Source organism: Gigantopelta aegis, chromosome 3 (assembly GCF_016097555.1).
Source record: "Gigantopelta aegis isolate Gae_Host chromosome 3, Gae_host_genome, whole genome shotgun sequence".
Taxonomy (NCBI): domain Eukaryota; kingdom Metazoa; phylum Mollusca; class Gastropoda; order Neomphalida; family Peltospiridae; genus Gigantopelta; species Gigantopelta aegis.
In genome coordinates this window covers 70321913-70339715 of record NC_054701.1, presented here as the reverse complement: position 1 = coordinate 70339715, position 17803 = coordinate 70321913, and the positions used below count along the sequence as shown (strand labels likewise).

Below are 17803 nucleotides of genomic sequence, written 5' to 3'. Positions count from 1 at the left end.
TCTCTATTGGGGTCAAGTCAGGCGAATATGCTGGCCAATCCATCCTGGCGATACCTTGTTGTCTGAGAAAGTCCGTTACCACCCTGGCGCGGTGGGGTCTGGCATTGTCATCCTGCAGAACTGCCCCGCCGCCAATCTGCTGAAGGCCTGGGAGAACCAACGGCCGGATAATCTCATTCAGATAGCGGATTCCATTCAGATTGCCATCCACCACATAGAGGGGTCCTGTGGTGGATAGAGATGCCGCCCGACACCATGACGCTGCCACCACCGAACCGGTGACGTTGTCTAACGTTAACGTCAGCGAAGCGCTCCCCAGGACGTCTGTAGACACGAACCCGACCGTCGTTGAACTGGAGACTAAACCTGGACTCATCAGTGAACATCACTCGACCCGACTGAACACGTTGCCACCGCAGATGAAGCGTGCACCAGTGACGTCTGGCCGTTCTGTGACGTGGTAGGAGTGGTGGTCGAACAGCCTGGCGACGGCAGCGTAGATTATTGGCTCTCAGACGATTGCGTATGGTTTGATCAGACACTCGAGTTCCAGTCGCAGTCCGCAGATTGTCACGTAATCGGCGTGCAGTGGTTGTGCGTTGACGTAGAGCCATATTGGTGATGTAGCGGTCCTCTATTTGTAGTGCTTCGGGGTCTTCCCGAACGTGGACGATTTCGAACAGAATTCGTTGCTTGGTACCGTTGCCACAGTAGGCCAACGAAACTCTGACTGACACCAAGTCTCAGAGCAACATTTCTTTGCGTATTGCCATCCTGAAGCCAAGCAATAGCCCTTCCTCGATCTTCGATAGTTAGTTGACGTCGTACCATTGTCGAATTTGGAGTGTGCACCGTACACGAACGCAAGCTCCAATTATACAGAAATTTAGCATTGGGAACATGGAATACACATGCAAAGCGTGCAAATGAAGCGCTTTGTGAAAAAGCAAGTTATGGGCACTTAGCAGACCTTTCGCTTTCGCCCTAATTTACGTGCAAATGTAAGCATGTTTTCGCCATTAGAACTAGTCGACAGTGTCAATGACAGTGGATTTTAATTCATTTATGGGTTGCTTAGACCCACTTTCGTCAAAATGGAACAATACCATGCGTGACATTATGGTCTAGCTAATATAATTGACATTCAGAAAATAATGTCGAAAATATCGTCTGACCCTTAAATTCTTTTGAGTTGTATATCCATGGAGTATATGTTGATTGAAACGCTGCTTTTAGCAGTTTTAGCCATATTATAATCGGGCACGGCGCAGCAGGGGGGCTGGGGGCTGGGGGCTCTAGACTCCCCTCCCCCAATAATTCTGAATCAAAATTATTATTGGTAGTAAATCTTAAGACAGAGATACATTTTACTTACAGAATACTGGAAACTGCATTTCAGGACATCTAGTTTTCACAATTGTACGGAGGAGAGCGTACCCCCTGAACCCTCTAGAAACTTTGCTTTGCGCCCTCGATTTCAGTTAGCTTCCACACCACTACCCCCAACCCACCGTAATGTTTACTTGCTTCCGCCGTGCCTGATAATACTAATATTAACGCATATGGAATTTGTTTAATGGTATACACCCTATAATACAAATATTAGCTTTTACTGCCCTTGTTTATTCCATGCCCACATGTGTTTTCCCAGGACAGCTTACCTGAACATTAACTAGATATACGAAAACGAATGTTATTATCGTCGTCTATGTGATTTGATTTGGTGGCATATTCCCCTGGTTTGATACTGTTATTACACTAATGAGCTGGTGATGTATGCGGGCGACTGTGAAACTCATCAAGCTGGTTGTTGGTACTGACTCCCAGTCTCGTTACACTTCCAGTGGGAATCTTGAATCATCATCAGGCCATCAACTAAGTCAACTAGAACCGTTGGTAAACAACAGTCAAGTGTTTTCGCTGTTTCTGTATTCTTTTAAACGCATATATTGGGCTAAATCCAATTAAATAAGAGGTAAGCGTTATTCTAAAAAGAATATGTCAAAATGTCTGAGAAATGGGATATAATCATATCGATGTGCGCAAGCCTAACGGACAAGGTCAAAACAAGAAAAGCTTTTGTCTGTCAAGAGTTCTATCTTTGAAGAAAGAAACAAAGAAATGTTTTATTTAACTACGCACTCAACACATTTTATTTACGGCTCTATGGCGTCAGACATATGGTTAAGGACCACACAGATATTGAGAGAGGAAACCTGCTGTCGCCACTTCATGTATTACTCTTTTTCGATTAGCAGCAAGGGATCTTTTATATGCACCATCCCACAGACAAAGTAGTACATACCACGGCCTTTGATATATCAGTTGTGCACTGGCTGGAACGAGAAATAGCCCAACGGGTCCACCGACGTGGATCGATCCCAGACCGACCGTGCATCGAGCAAGCACTTTTCAACTGGGCTACGTCCCGCCCCTATCTTTGAAGAAGACAGAATCCAGGAGATATTTATAAATACAAAGGCATGATAGGTATACAAATGCATGATAGGTATACAAAGGCGGTGCTAAAACGTGCACAGCTTCATTTGATAAGGAGGAAATTGTTTGACATATAGTAGCAAGGGATCTTTTATATGCACCATCCCAAAGACAAGCTAGCACATAATATCACGGCTTTTGATATAACAGTCGTGGTGCACTTGCTGGAACGAGTTCTAAGTAACCCAATGGGTCCACCGACAGGGATCGAACCTAGACCGATCGCGTATCAGGCAAGCGTTTTATCACTGGACTAGGTCCCGCCTGCGCGTAGCAGAGCTCTCGTCTGCGGTGCGATGGGTCGTAGGAACGATTGCTGTCAATGGACATGGAGGTTTTCACGTATCAACCAGTGATCTATGACTGGTACATCAAAGGCCGTGGTATGTAATGTCCTATTTGTGGGAGGGTGTATGTAAGATACCTGTTGCTTCTAAGTAGTAGAAGCCTTTGTGGTCATAGCGTTGTTACCTCCATTTCCCTCTCTGCCTCTCTCTGCCTCTCTCTGCCTCTCTCTCTCTCTCTCTCGCTCTCTCTCTCTCTCTCGTAATTTGAGAATGTGCTTACAACTTACAATACATGTAATTATTATCCTTCCATTTGGTTGGCAAAAATCCAGAAATATATCCGCAGAAGTAGTCTGCTGTGTGACTGATTATTTGGGGCAAAGAATTTTATTAAGTTGATACGGGTGAGCAGGTAATTTACAAACCTGTTATTTGTTAACACTGAAGACTTCGTTGAGGTAATTTCAGCCCATTTAAATGCATTTAAATGCATTACTTTTAGCGTAAAATGGATGGAGTGAGTGTAGTTGGTTAAATCGAGGTCCTAGGAGAAAGGATGTGTTGCCCTCAGGCAGGTAAATGTACCTTTTTAAAAATCCATGGACCCATTCATATTAATAAAAGTGCTATAGCCACTAATAATAATAGAAACAACGTACATACGTGTGTTCTATGGCCATGTGCTCAGGCGACGTCGTTAAACCGGTTTTATATCCTTTTATTTCACACGTTTAAACTACATGATCATAAATTAGAAAATTTGTTTCTAATTTTCATTATTATTCATACTTACCTAGTGCTAGCACAACAAACTATACCTCCCACCCACCCCTATGAGGCTTTCCCTCGGTGGGTTTGGGTGGACTTTGAACCGAGAATGAAGTTACAGGTAGCCAGTGCAAGGGAGCGAATTCTGCAGTGTGTAGGTATGACTCAGGTTGAATAGCATATTTGTTGTGCTAGCACTAGGTAAGTATGAATAATAATGAAAATTAGAAACAAATTTTCTAATAGTCTTATTCAACTTACTGTGCTAGCACAACAAATATGCTATAACGGACGTGCAATGACACCGTTGGAGCACGTGAATTCAACATTAATGGGAGGTGGTAAGAAAATAGAGGACTTACCCGTACCCAAAAAGCTCCTTTGAAGTAATCACATGGAGATAGGACGAACCACGACATACGGTAACAAGGAGTCAAAAAACTTTTGGGAATAAAAAGGGGCTTCCCAAAAGAAAAACTCATCCCCATGAAAGGGAGGAAAAACATCTCCCCAGGGAGAGGAAACGGTAGACAACACTACAAAAAAACCCATCCCTCAGAAAAGGGTGGAGTGTTAAACATGTCCGAAGCGTGAATCGATGGCAGTCGGACGGAAAAGAGGTCGACCCCTTTCCGTTGCCCTGCGCACAGACACGACGTGTTGAGCCGCAATGACTGTCTGGATCCTACGCGTACCGTCAGGACCAACCGCCATATCCCGGAAATAGAAACGGTCAAAAGTGTGCCGTCCTTTCCAAACCCCTGCATTCATGACCTTTATAATATCTAAAGAGTCGTGAAAATTCAGGGAAGCAGAAATGGCTCGGATCTCATGTGGTTTAACAGAGAAATTCCGTAACACATGATCACCCGCCATCTCATATGCTAGCTTGATGGTAGCTGCTATTCATCGAGACAAAGCATTTTTTGTGACATCACCCGGCCTAATGGTATAAGAAATAAACAATCTCTTTTTACCCTGCCGCCGGTTTTTCGTACGCTCCAAATAATACTTCAATGCTCTCACCGGGTAAAGAAGTCTATCCGAGTTATCAGATGACAGTATACGAGATAAACTGTGAATGACAGTAGGTGGAAACTCTTCCCCCGGAGACTAGTTTTTAGCAACAAAGATAGGGTCGGTACGTAAAGTGACAGACCCGTCCGAATTGTAATCAACCAAGTCATGCAAAAAAGCATGTATCTCACTGATCCGACGACAAGCTGCCAGGGAAACCAGAAACAGAGTCTTCCACGTCAAGGCACGAAGACTAGCAAACCTCAACGGCTCATAAGGCGCACGCTTAAGAGCATGTAACACCAAAAAAACATTCCATTTCGGAATAATGGAAGGTCGTTCAATCGTGGATTGTAATGATTTAAGTAAATCATGCAACATCAAGTTCGTAGAAAAGTCACGACATCCACACTGTTTAAGAGTAGTGAAAATCGCAGCTCTGTGACTTTTCACTGTCATGACTTTAAATTTCCTTTCTTGGACCAACGCCAGAAAGTACTCCGCTAAATCGTTGACAGTAGGCGATAAGGGATCGAAATCCCGTGCGTTCGCCCAACGAACCCACATACGCCAGTGACACTGATAAACCGACTCGGTAGATTTGCGCTTTGCTGAAGAGACGAGATGCGCAATTCTTGTCGAAAAACCTCTGCGTCGCAATGAAGCCCTGATAACCTCCACGCGTGAAGCCGGAAGACCTCCAGCTTCGGATGCCACACCGTCTGACTCAGTCGTTGGCTGAGTAGATCGGACAACACTGGTAACCGGAACGGGACTGCCACTAACAGTGACAGGAGCTGTGGAAACCAGGGCTGCGCCACCCTCAGAGGAGCTATCAACGTCACGTGACAAGGTTCCTGGACCACTTTGGTCAACACCTTGCCGAGTAAGACAGGAGGAGGGAAGGCATAAAAATCCAGTCCCGTCCAATCCATACTTAACGCGTCGTACCCCAACGCCAATGTGTCCGGTACCGCCCCACACCCGAAGAACCGCTGCGACCACCCCTTTGTTCAACATCCACTCCGTCTGAACAGGGGTATGTCGACTGAGGGCATCTGCTAACACATTCACCGATGAAGGAATGTGTTTTGCCCACAGAGTGGTCCCTAGTTGGTCGCAGAATTCCAAAATCGCAAGAGCTTTGCGACCCAAAGTCTCCGATTTGGTTCCACCCCAACGATTGAGATATGCCACTACCGACGTATTGTCGCATCTCAACAGAATTCGACGGTGTCGAAGAACACACCGGAAATGAAGACAGGCACGATGCACTGCCACGTGGAGAGATCGTACCTTCGAACAGGAAGCGCAGAAACTTCCAAAACGCCTTGTGCACCGGGACATGGAGGTATGCGTCTTTCAGATCGATCGACGCAGCCCACTCCCCAATTTGAAGCAGGTTCCGGACCGAATGAACCGTTTCCATTTCCATGGAAGGAACATCGACGTAGACGTTCAGTGGCTTCAAATTTAGGATTGGTCTCCATTCCCCATTTTTCTTCCGGGCGAAGAAAAGATGAGAATAAACTCCCGGAGTGTCCAGACTGACTCTCTGGATGGCCCCTTTGTCGAAAAACTCAGCAATCATACTCTCCACTAAAACGCGCCGATCCGCGGACGGTAACGGCGGCATTCTCGGAGTGGAAGTAAGAGGGGGGCTCGAAGAAAAGGGTATTTTGTAACCGTGTCGAACGACCGACAGAACCCAGGGGTCGAGACCAGGCAGCTGGCACCAATTTCGAAGGAAATGGCGGAGCCTGCCCCCCACGGGTATGGTTGCTAACGGTACCTCTGAAAGCAACTGCCGATCGTTCACGTACCCTCACCCCAACCGCTTACTACCAGTAGGCGCAACGCCTTTGGTGGAATGAGAACGGAACGCAGTACGACGTTTGCGTCCTCGCTTAGCGGAAGACGGGTTGTTACCTGGTTGCCTCCTAGTGTCAGGAACCCTAGGGATCTGAGCCGACTGTAAAAAAGCAGCCTTTTTCACAGGAGGAGGCTTGAACCCCGAGGTTGAGGGTCGAGTGTTCGGGACTGGTCGCGACAAATCCTTGTCTAGGACAATATTAAAATCAGGACCGAAAAGTAAATTTTCCCGTACCGAACGTGTACGAAAAAACGTCTTCGCAACGTTTGACGCACTCAAACCCGCCAGGTAATGGTCACGCCGTAACAAAAGACTGTTCGCAAACAATCGGCCAGATAACTGAGCGATATGCTTAGAGGTTTTTGACGCAGCCTCCAAACAGCCTTTCGCCATCGCGGGAAGGCTCTCGACAGCCTTATCCAAGCCAAATAGGAACGTACCTAAATGGTTATTAACCTGGAACATCGACTTAGCCAGCCGTTCGAATGATTCCAGATCCGCGATTGGCAATGACACATGCGGCGATGGGGAACAAGCGGCTCGGACACTAGCAGGAACAACCGCCTGATGTTCGTGAAAATCCGCCCCCAACGTCTCATAGGAGTCGGCACGAAAAATGCGCGCTCCCGTTAAGATTTTCCCCGTAGGCAGTGCTGTTGGGTACTCATCAACACCCACTCCCAGGATACGATCACTGCCAGTGATCAACACATCAATGTCACAAAGTGAACTGTGCGCCTCCTGTGCAAGTGGTAAACCCGACTCCTCACGAGGAGTGACCAAATTCAAAGAACGGTTCCCGAAGGAGACACCCTTGAATGTAGGCTGGGCCTCAACCTGAGGTATAGCGTCCCCGCATACCTGTCGGACCTGGTCCCTGACAAAAGCCAGAACCGCCGGATAATCGCACTCCTCCTCTACCTCCGAACCGAAGTGAGAGAGAGCTGGGTCAGCGACAGAATCCGGTCCAACCGACGCTTCCTCTGAAGCCAGGTCACTGTCCACTGGATCCCGATGATCTACACGGACTCCTCCCCCTAATCGAGACGCCCCTGGGGCAGCGTCTCCCGAGACGGAAACAATAGGAACTGAACGACAATCCCTAACTGCATCGTCAAACTGCTGTCGAGACGCAGTTTCTGCTGGTTTTGGCGGAAAACCGGTGGGGGGGGGGGGGGGGGAGGAATGGGAGCCGCACCCGACGGTCCCGTCTGCGAAAGCAATGATCCCAACTGAGGCGAAGCGTTCAAAAATTCCACAAAACTCCGAAACAACGTTTCCTGAAAGCCTAACGGTCGTTCCTGCGCCAAGTGCGGAACGGTCGGAGTTTGTGGCCACAGAGTAGCCCCAGCCGAGGGGTATCTGCGCGAACCTCGTCCTCTATCTAGTAAAGTCGAAGAGGTAGGGACCAAAGACGGTGCAAACTGTGAGGAGATGTCCGTTGCTACCGAAGTCACCGGACCTTTGGAGTAAACATATGCAAACGGAGGACCCAAACGGGATGAGTCCTCCACCCAACGGTAAACATCGGTCGGGATGCCATCAGAGACGGATCCCGGCATCGGAACAACTGGCTCAGTTCGAAGCAAACTGGCAGAACTCTCCTCAGGCCTTGAGAATGCTGAGGTGCCGAGGCGACTGTCAGCAATCGAAGGCAAGTCGGGGCCACCTGCTCTGCGGACGAAGCAGTGCATGTGCTCGGTAACCGATGAAGTCGTCAAAAACGGTGCCGCGACGACTCCACCCTGCCCCCCCCCCCCTTCTGTTTGTAAAGGTAACCGTAACGACGATGGCGACGCCCGCGACGAAGCCACATAAACAGAAGAAGGCGCCGTCACTAACGAAGACGGCTCACGTACCACGGTCACAATAGGAGCCCGGGGGGGGGGGGGGGGGCGCTCCCGAAGTATCTGTAACTGTACTCGTAACACGGACCGACGAAGAAACACCCTTGTGTTTCCCCCCTTTCCGGACACTTCGAAGTGTTTACAGACTTATGGGACCTACCCACTAAGTCCGACTTGCCGACTACTGCCGAAGCAGACAACAAGATTTTGCTGGTACCCGAAACCTGAGTCTGCGAACCGAACCGAACCCACTGGTCAGGAGACCGCGTGGCGCAGATCTCACACTGACGGTCTTGAGAACAAGACCGACAGTCCGGACACAACACGTGTGTGTCTTTACGTCGTAAAGGAAATGGACAACCATCTCGCGCACAAACTTTCCGTGCGCTAGCTGTCAACGAACTCGCGTCGGACATGGTAAATTCAACACAGAATTCCCAACTACCAACCGTATGTCAAGTTCAACTGAAAAACAAACACACTTTTTTCCAAAGCTTAACAGGTGTTAACAGGTGGACTGCAGAATTGAGAATGAAGTTACAGGTAGCCCGTGCAAGGATAACATTGCGCATATTCGGCAAGGGAGAAAATTCTGCAGTGTGTAGGTATGACTCAGGTTGAATAGCATATGTGTTGTGCTAGCACAGTAAGTTGAATAAGACTATAGATTTATCACAATCAAGAAAAAAAATCTATTACAATGCCATTTGAAGTCATTTGTCTAATTCGCTGATACATTTCGTATCAAATATTATTGCGCAGGCGCGGATCAATGGTGTTTTGCAGTGGGGGCTATATGCACCTACTTAAATGGAAATTGTACATTAGCAGTGAATGTATTTTAAAACAAAAAAGCACATTGATTGTTTATCTTATCATCGGCTATTGGACGTCAAACATATGGTCATTCTGAGACTGTTTTTTAGAGGAAACCCGCTGTCGCTACATAGACTACTCTTATACGACAGGCAGCAAGGGATCTTTTATTTGCGCTTCCCACAGGCAGGATAGCACAAACCATGGCCTTTGTTGAACCAGTTATGTATCACTGGTCGGTGCAAGTGGTTTACACCTACCCATTGAGCCTTGCGGAGCACTCACTCAGGGTTTGGAGTCGGTATCTGGATTAAAAATCCCATGCCTCGACTGGGATCCGAACCCAGTACCTACCAGCCTGTAGACCGATGGCCTAACCACGACGCCACAGAGGCCGGTCAACAAACGTAACAAAGACGCGCACAGTTTATTTGTTAAATATTAGAGTGCTTTCTTTTTCAGCCACTATCTGTAAACACATTTCTTGGCACATCAACAAAACATGGATATTAGTTATGTTGTGTTACAGTGAAGCGTAGATCCCTGGCTTAACTGGTACTCATTTCCATGCTCGACTGGTAAAACAGTCGGTGTGGATACGGGTTTATTTTAACTGAACACCTTTTTTTAATTGGTTAACCGATCAAGCTTCAAAACAGCCCATTCGAGTAAGTCCTCCGCTGCTCCGTAAACATGTTTCGACCCATTAACGAACAAAATGGGGTATGAACAAAATCGATGAAAACAACAAAAAGAAAAACCGAGAAAAGGAGCTGCACGAAAACAGGACACGACAGCATCAGTCCGTATCAGACAGCTTAACACTATTTTCGAGTATCTCCGATTGAAAGAACTGTCTGAAGTTAAGAGACATTTAATTCCTAACCACTTGAAGCGATTGTCAATGAGCCAACATATCGTGCTTTGACTGCCGACATGCAAATTAATCTCAGGTTTTGTGCTTGCGTGGTGCGCAATGCCCGTGGTGCGCAATGAACAGACGACAACAGGTACGAATCACCTCCGGGCTATTATATTCCTCCGCCAGTACAATTGATTACCAATTGGATCCATCCTCGATTTTCCTCAGTGTTTCCAGTCCGGAGACATGTCAGACACGTGAAGTGTTTCTAGCAATCAATCTCTTGACACGTGCAATCAAACAGTAACGGTTCAGTACGCCTGTCTTGGGCACATATTTCGCGAACCCGAAAATATTTTACCATTACAGATCTTAATTGCTTTTCACACATTTTCGTATATCCAATTACGGTTCAGGTACGCTGTCCTGGGCACACGCTTCATCTCTTGTGCATGAAATAACTAGGGAACAGTAAACACACATTAAACAAACACACACACACACACAATAAACAGAGCATTTTGTTATAGGGACTATATCATCAAATCAACCACACAAGCAACAATAGTAACATATAGGGCTAAAACCGCTATAAGCAGAACTGCTTTCCACACCACCGTCGGTGGGCCCATTGGGCTATTTCTCCGTTCCAGCCAGTGCACCACGACTGGTATATCAAAGGTCGTGGTATATGTTCTCGTGTCTATGGTACACCGGCCTCGGTGGCGTAGTCGTTAGGCCATCGGTCAACAGGCTGGTAGGTACTGGGTTCGGATCCCAGTCGAGGCATGGGATTTTTAATCCAGATACCGACTCCAAACCCTGAGTGAGTGCTCCGCAAGGCTCAATGGGTAGGTGTAAACCACTTGCACCAACCAGTGATCCATAACTGGTTCAACAAAGGCCATGGTTTGTGCTATCCTGCCTGTGGGAAGTGCAAATAAAAGATCCCTTGCTGCCTGTCGTAAAAGAGTAGCCTATGTGGCGACAGCGGGTTTCCTCTAAAAAAATATGTGTGGTCCTTAACCATATGTCTGATGCCATATAACCGTAAATAAAATGTGTTGAGTGCGTCGTTAAATAAAACACTTCTTTCTTTCGTGTCTATGGAATAGTGCATATAAAATATCCCTTGCTACTACTGAAACAAGTGTAGCGGTTTTCCTCGCTATATGTAAAAATTACCAATGTGCTCCAGTGGAGTCGTTAAACAAAAAACTTTAAAAACCTTTTCAATCCACATACACACCATGGCTATACATACTAGTTAGTTTGTTTTGTTTAACAACACCACTAGAGAACATTGATTTATTAATCATCGATTTAGACATATAGTCTTAGACATGAAACCCGCTACATTTTCCCATTAGTAGCAAGGGAACTTTTATATGCACCATTCCATAGACAGGATAACATCTACCACGGCCTTTGATTTACCAGTCGTGGTGCACTGGCTGGAACGTGAAATAGCCCAATGGGCCCACCGACGGGAATCGATCCTAGACTGATATCAAACGAGCGCTTTACCACTGGGCTACGCCCCCCCCCCCCCCCCCGACCCTTAAAGTATTTTTTTTTAAACGGGGGTTAAGCGGCTCGTTTTTGACATAATAAAAAAGCGTCTTTCACTACCCTAGTAACGCACATAAATGGCCATCCTAACTTAGTAGGACCCCGCATATGCTTCAATCATAATAGTAGCTGGTACATTTTTTTTTTTTAGTTAAAATTAAATTAAAGGAATTGACAGGCCAAATGAAACAACATGTTATGACAACAAGTCCTGTAACAGATCTCACCAATGACAGGCATTGTCTGTCTAAAAGAAAGAAATGTTTTATTTAACGACGCACTCAACATATTTTATTTATGGTTATATGGCGTCAGACATATGGTTAAGGACCACACAGATATTGATAGAGGAAACCCGCTGTCCCCACTTCACGGGCTACTCTTTTCGATTAGCAGCAAGGGATCTTTCATATGCACCATCCCACAGACAGGATAGCACATAACACGGCCTTTGATATGCCAGTCGTGGTGTTGTCTGTCTGAATGCAACATTTCAAAGTTAGGTGCACTTCTAATTTTGACCCGGCCATATGTTACTTGGTATACTGCTACTATAGCATCTTCATTAGCTTGACAAAACGAACACCATTCTCACTAACCACAAACAACTAACCGTCTGTCAGGGACAAACAGCCTGGATAACTGAGATGCTTTCCCAGGACAGCGTGCATGGACCGTAATTGAATATCAGCAGTAAAATACGTGTAATTGAATTAATTTCACTCCAGTGATTTGTAAACTCAATTTATACTGGAGCTAGTGATAGGATGCGAACCCATTACTTGGCAGTGATAAAGGATTTAGAAAGAGAACAGTAAAAAACATGTGTTGCTATACTGATGGAAATAAATTAGGGAATACGTGGCATTTGAGACAAATTTAGTTCACGACGAGTGTAGTTATATCTGTATAAAATAGATAACTTGCTACCAATGGAGGTGACCAGCCTCGGTGGCGTCGTGGCAGGCCATCGGTCTACAGGCTGGTAGGTACTGGGTTCGGATTCCAGTCGAGGCATGGGATTTTTAATCCAGATACCGACTCCAAACCCTGAGTGAGTGCTCCGCAAGGCTTAATGGGTAGGTGTAAACCACTTGCACCGACCAGTGATCCATAACTGGTTCAACAAAGGCCATGGTTTGTGCTATCCTGCCTGTGGGAAGCGCAAATAAAAGATCCCTTGCTGCCTGTCGTAAAAGAGTAGCCTATGTGGCGACAGCGGGTTTCCTCTAAAAAACAGTGTCAGAATGACCATATGTTTGACGTCCAATAGCCGATGATAAGATAAAAAATCAATGTGACCTAGCGGCGTCGTTAAATAAAACAACTTTACTTTACCAATGGAGGTATCCAAGGTTGTCATAGCCGGGGATGGTAGTGGGGATAAGCTCCCACTGCCTATATAATGCTCCAAATGGCATGCGTCTCAAATAGCCTCTGACAACCAGAGTCCAGCTCCTGGCCTTCTCGTGTGGCTTAGCCCGGCGGAACCGTGGCTTAGCCCGGCGGAACCGTTTCTACTGACTGGCGCTCAAAAATCAGTCGCTAAATGTTTGGGTAGATGGGATTCACCAGCCCTGGAAGGCAGCTCATCTAGGGGAAGGATAACCTTGACTTCAAACATCCAACAACCCAGCTATGGGTTAAATAGCTTCTTCGTCCCAACGGCAGACCAGGCGGAAGAGGAGAAGCGAAACGCCAAACGGCTGTGAAGGCGGAAGAGGACAGAAGTATGGGTAGGGGGAACTCACCAGCCTTGGCCGGCAATTCCACCTCAGAGAAGGACACTCTAATCAAAAGCACGAACTACCACCGAAGACAGAACATGTCGGCTGATGGCAGCGGGTAGACCTGCTTTCCCTAAAGGAGAAAACCGGATATGGCCATACAGATGGACATACGACGGTATGGTGCTCGTCCCGTGACTCGCCAGGCGGTGACTACGCCGGGCCTCCAGCTTCGAAGGGGTCCAATCACAACTACTGGTGAAGCGAGTTGAGAGGTAAATGAAAGGTGGCAACTACGACAATTAACGTTCAGCCAGCCTACGTCGCAGTTGGAGACACCAGTTACTCCAATTGTCTTTGCACAATGGAACGCCGAGAGCCTTCGCAAGAAGAAGCCTGAACTTCAAGAATTTCTCAGAAAGGAGCAAATAGATATCATCTGCATTCAGGAGACACACCTGGCAGATGCCCACCGATTCTCTGTAAGAGGATATGAAGTCTTCCGACACGACAGAACCAACCGCCCGAAGGGAGGGATCCTCACCCTTGTTAGGAACACCATCCCAACAACAGAGATCGGGAGATCAGAGGGTGACACTGAATTTCTTGCAGTAAAAGCAATTCTCCCAGGCAGATAAATCACCATCATCAACTGCTACTGCCCACCTAACAAAGACCTGAAATTAAACACTCTGCCTCTGACAAACCAGAATCTTCTGATAGCTGGTGACTTCAACAGCCACTCACCCAGCTTAGGTTATCCCGTCCTGGACCAGAGGGGAGAGCAGATCGAAGACTGGATGATAGACAACAGTTCCATACTTGTCAACAAACTGAGCGACAAACCAACATGTCTCTCCAGAGCGTGGAAAACACAGAGTACCTCAGACCTGGCCATTGCAACGGAAGACATCCAAAAGATTTGTGAGAGAGAGGTGAAAGACAAGCTAGGTGGGAGTGACCATGTCCATGTTCTGCTAAAGTTATCCCTGGCAGAACAGCCTTCTAAGATGCGAAAGAAAGCCAGTTGGAATTACAAAAAAAGGCCAACTGGCAGCGATTGCCAGAAAATTACATAGCTTGGTATCTGACTGTAACTAGGGCTGAATATCTGTCCAAATGTCCGTCTAGCCCTCTACAGTCAGAGAACTCGGGCTAAGAGGAAACCAGCTTCATGTTTCCATTAGTAGCAAAGGATCTTTTATATGTACCATTCCACAGGCAGGATAGCACATACCACGGCCTTTGATATACCAGTCATGGTGCACTGGCTGGAACGAGAAATAGCCCAATGGGCCCACAGACGGGCATCGATCCTAGACCGAGCGCACGCCTGATGTGGTTCAAGTCAGCATTTACTGTTATTATTTATAAATGTCTTCCATTATTTCTGTCCATCAGTATGTTTATAATTATTTTATGAAACTGACAAGGTGAAGGATAATAATAATATTTATCACTGAGCCACCGAGGAAAATAGACCGACCTTTACATTAGTGCACTTGGGTTTTGGAATTAACCAATGGACGATCCCCATTGGTTAGCTACAAACACGAGACATGGCAACACATTTAGATTAAAAATAATGAAACTAAGCTATCTGGTAGCTAATGGGAAACGATAGTTATCCGAGTATAGTATACCAGTGACATGCAATAATGCAGGGACGTTAGGCAAACATTACAAATATACTGTTTACCGTAATTCGACCGTCCCATCATCACAGCATCGGATTTTTTCTCTCTTCCTTTTCCTTTGCTGAGACAAGCGCGTATGCAGAATTTTTTGCAAGGGGTGGGGGGTCTAGACTGACTAGCTACGTTTATAGGAGGGGTCGATAGATGCTCCTCGGGAATTTTTTTTTTTTTTTTTTTTTTAATTGCTTCAACAGTGTGGGGTTTTGACCCCCGAAATCAACCCCTGCATACGCGCCTGTGGGGTGTCGTTAAACATTTATGCATTCATTCGTTTTCTTTTGTTCAATTTGTCAGTATAATATTGTTGTAGGTTCGCTTTTCCATCCTATAATATTGACTTTTAATGAAAAATAAAAATACTACTCCAGATTAAAAAAACAACAACACCCAACCTCGTATGTTTTAACTATCAACGTATAATGTTCTGTCTTGATACAAGAAACATATCGGTCGCTATTTTTAAAACGTCGATAAGAAACTTTAATATAAAGGCAATGTGTTACAAACATAACATGATGTTTGTCAAACAAATTCTGAAATATACTATGGTATTACACATGATGATGAAAATTTAACAGATTACATTTGGTTTCAGTAATTCATATCTGTATTAGACTAATAATTAAAGCATTTTCAGTCAGTATACAACACACAACATACAATAGCATTGGCGGCACCAGGCGGCGGTTAAGGGGTTTTGTTATTCCTCACCGCCCGTTTTAAATGCCCTTTTTAATGAAAGAAGAAAAAAAAAATGTTTTATTTAACGACGCACTCAACACATTTTATTTACGGTTATATGGCGTCAGACATATGGTTAAGGACCACACAGATATTGAGAGAGGAAACCCGCTGTCGTCACTTCATGGGCTACTCTTTTCAATTAGCAGCAAGGGTTCTTTTATATGCACGATCCCACAGACAGGGTAGTACATAACCACGGTCTTTGATATACCAGTCGTGGTGCACTGGCTGGAACGAGAAATAGCCCAATGGGTCCACCGACGGGAATCGATCCCAGACATCTCTGAGCATCTTTATTTCACTTTTTCAGGGACGAACGTCTCCGAATGACTCTGTCTTCGGCTAACTCGAACTTGCCCTTTTTACAATAATGTGACACACATTACCACCGCCTTTACAAAATCATGGATTCATGAATTATATAATGTGATAGTTTGTTTTGTTTAAAGAAACCATTAAACCGCATTGGTTTATTAATCATCGGCTGTCGGATGTCAAACATTTGGTAATTCTGACATGTAAGTATTTAGAGAGGAAACCAGCTATATGTGTCCATTAATAGCAAGGGATTTTTTTTATATGCACCATCACACAGACAGGTTAGCACATATCACGGTTTTGATATACCAGTTGTGGTGCACTGGCTGGAATGAAAAATAGACCAATGGGTTCACTGATAGGGATCGATCCTAGGCCGACAACGCATCAAGCGAGAGCTTTACCACTGGGCTATGTCCCGCCCCTATGAATAATAATTATAATAGTATATAAAACAACTTACATTCTACAAGTTCCAGCGAAAATGAATCGTCCAATCCTTGATACACCAAACACATACACATGTTTTAAACTGCCTTTACTGTTACATCTGTGCGGAAACACGCATCTAAAAAATTCGTCATTATACGAAGACTTGTTCCTAATATAAACAGACGCATTTGCTTCTTAGCTACTATAAGCCCGAACAACACGAATCTATGTGATGAATCAAAGTCAAAGCGAACCAGTATACTGGGCACCGGTCCAGTAATGAGGGGAATAGCTGCGCTGCAGGTACCAGTGGAGGACCCGTGAGCGATCGCCAACAATCATCAAACAAGCGCGACCCCAGATCGATAGCGGAAAACCAGAGGCACCTCCTCGGGGCGGATGGGCTGATATTCGGCGGAGTGCAAACACGTCTTATCCGTTAGTGCTGTTCGATTGCAGGTCTATAAATTTAGTTACTGAGCCAATTTATTAGCACGAGACCTCTAGGGTTGCCCGAAGCACGAGTTGTCGGAAACTAATTGGAAATCTCTAGGAGGATAATCAAGGGTGGGGGTGATTTTCGCAAGACGAAGCATTTTAAAAGTCAGTGATGCCTGTTTGATATGCAAGCTAAATTGCTTTTTTCTTCTTTTTTTTATTTTCGTTTTCCTCTTCGTTATTCGTTAGCGGTTTCTCATAAAATGTGGATTTTCTTTATAAACCCAAAGTGTAATCTTTTTTCTTTCTTTCTTGTGCAAAGTGTGTTCTTTTATCTTTTAAAAGCAATCATATTCATATATTGCATTATAGTGTGCTGTGAATGTATTGTAAATGCATGGGCGTATATGGGGGGGGGGTTCGATGGGTTCGACCGACACCCCCCCCCCCCGAAATCGTTTTTTTAATAATTTAATATATCTGACATTGATATCTGACATTATTATATTTACTCAACATAGAAATATATGCCCAATATCTCTGCAATCTATTTTGGACCCCCCCCCCCCCCCCCCCCCTTTTCAAAACTCAACATAGGCATTTTTTTTTTACTATTAAAGCTGTTTTTGATAACTGAAATCATACTTTACTTAGATTTTATTGTTTAGATTATCCATTTCCGTACATTGGAAGTGTTTTTTGGTTATCCTGGTGTTTTTAATATCACAAAATGCATTTCTCATATTTTTAAAAACGTACGTGCGTCAGAGAAGTAAGAGTTATGGAGTCGAGTTTTAGTATATTTTTAGAGGGTGTTTCACCATTTCAAAGTCACAGACTCATGTTTCACGCAACTGTAACTTTTTCCAAAGGTGTTACAGGTTTGTAGATTAACTAAACTTAGTG

General features: G+C 45.3%; 1 protein-coding gene across 1 annotated transcript in view; it reads right to left on the bottom strand.

The window, feature by feature from the left end:
- The window catches only part of LOC121368994 (transmembrane protein 211-like), a 38855-nt gene extending 22208 nt beyond the window's left edge, over positions 1-16647 (bottom strand). The window contains exon 1 of the mRNA XM_041493780.1: positions 16491-16647. The gene's annotated coding sequence lies outside the window, so the exon portion shown is untranslated. The remainder of the gene's footprint in view (positions 1-16490) is intronic.
- Positions 16648-17803: the final 1156 nt, after the last annotated feature.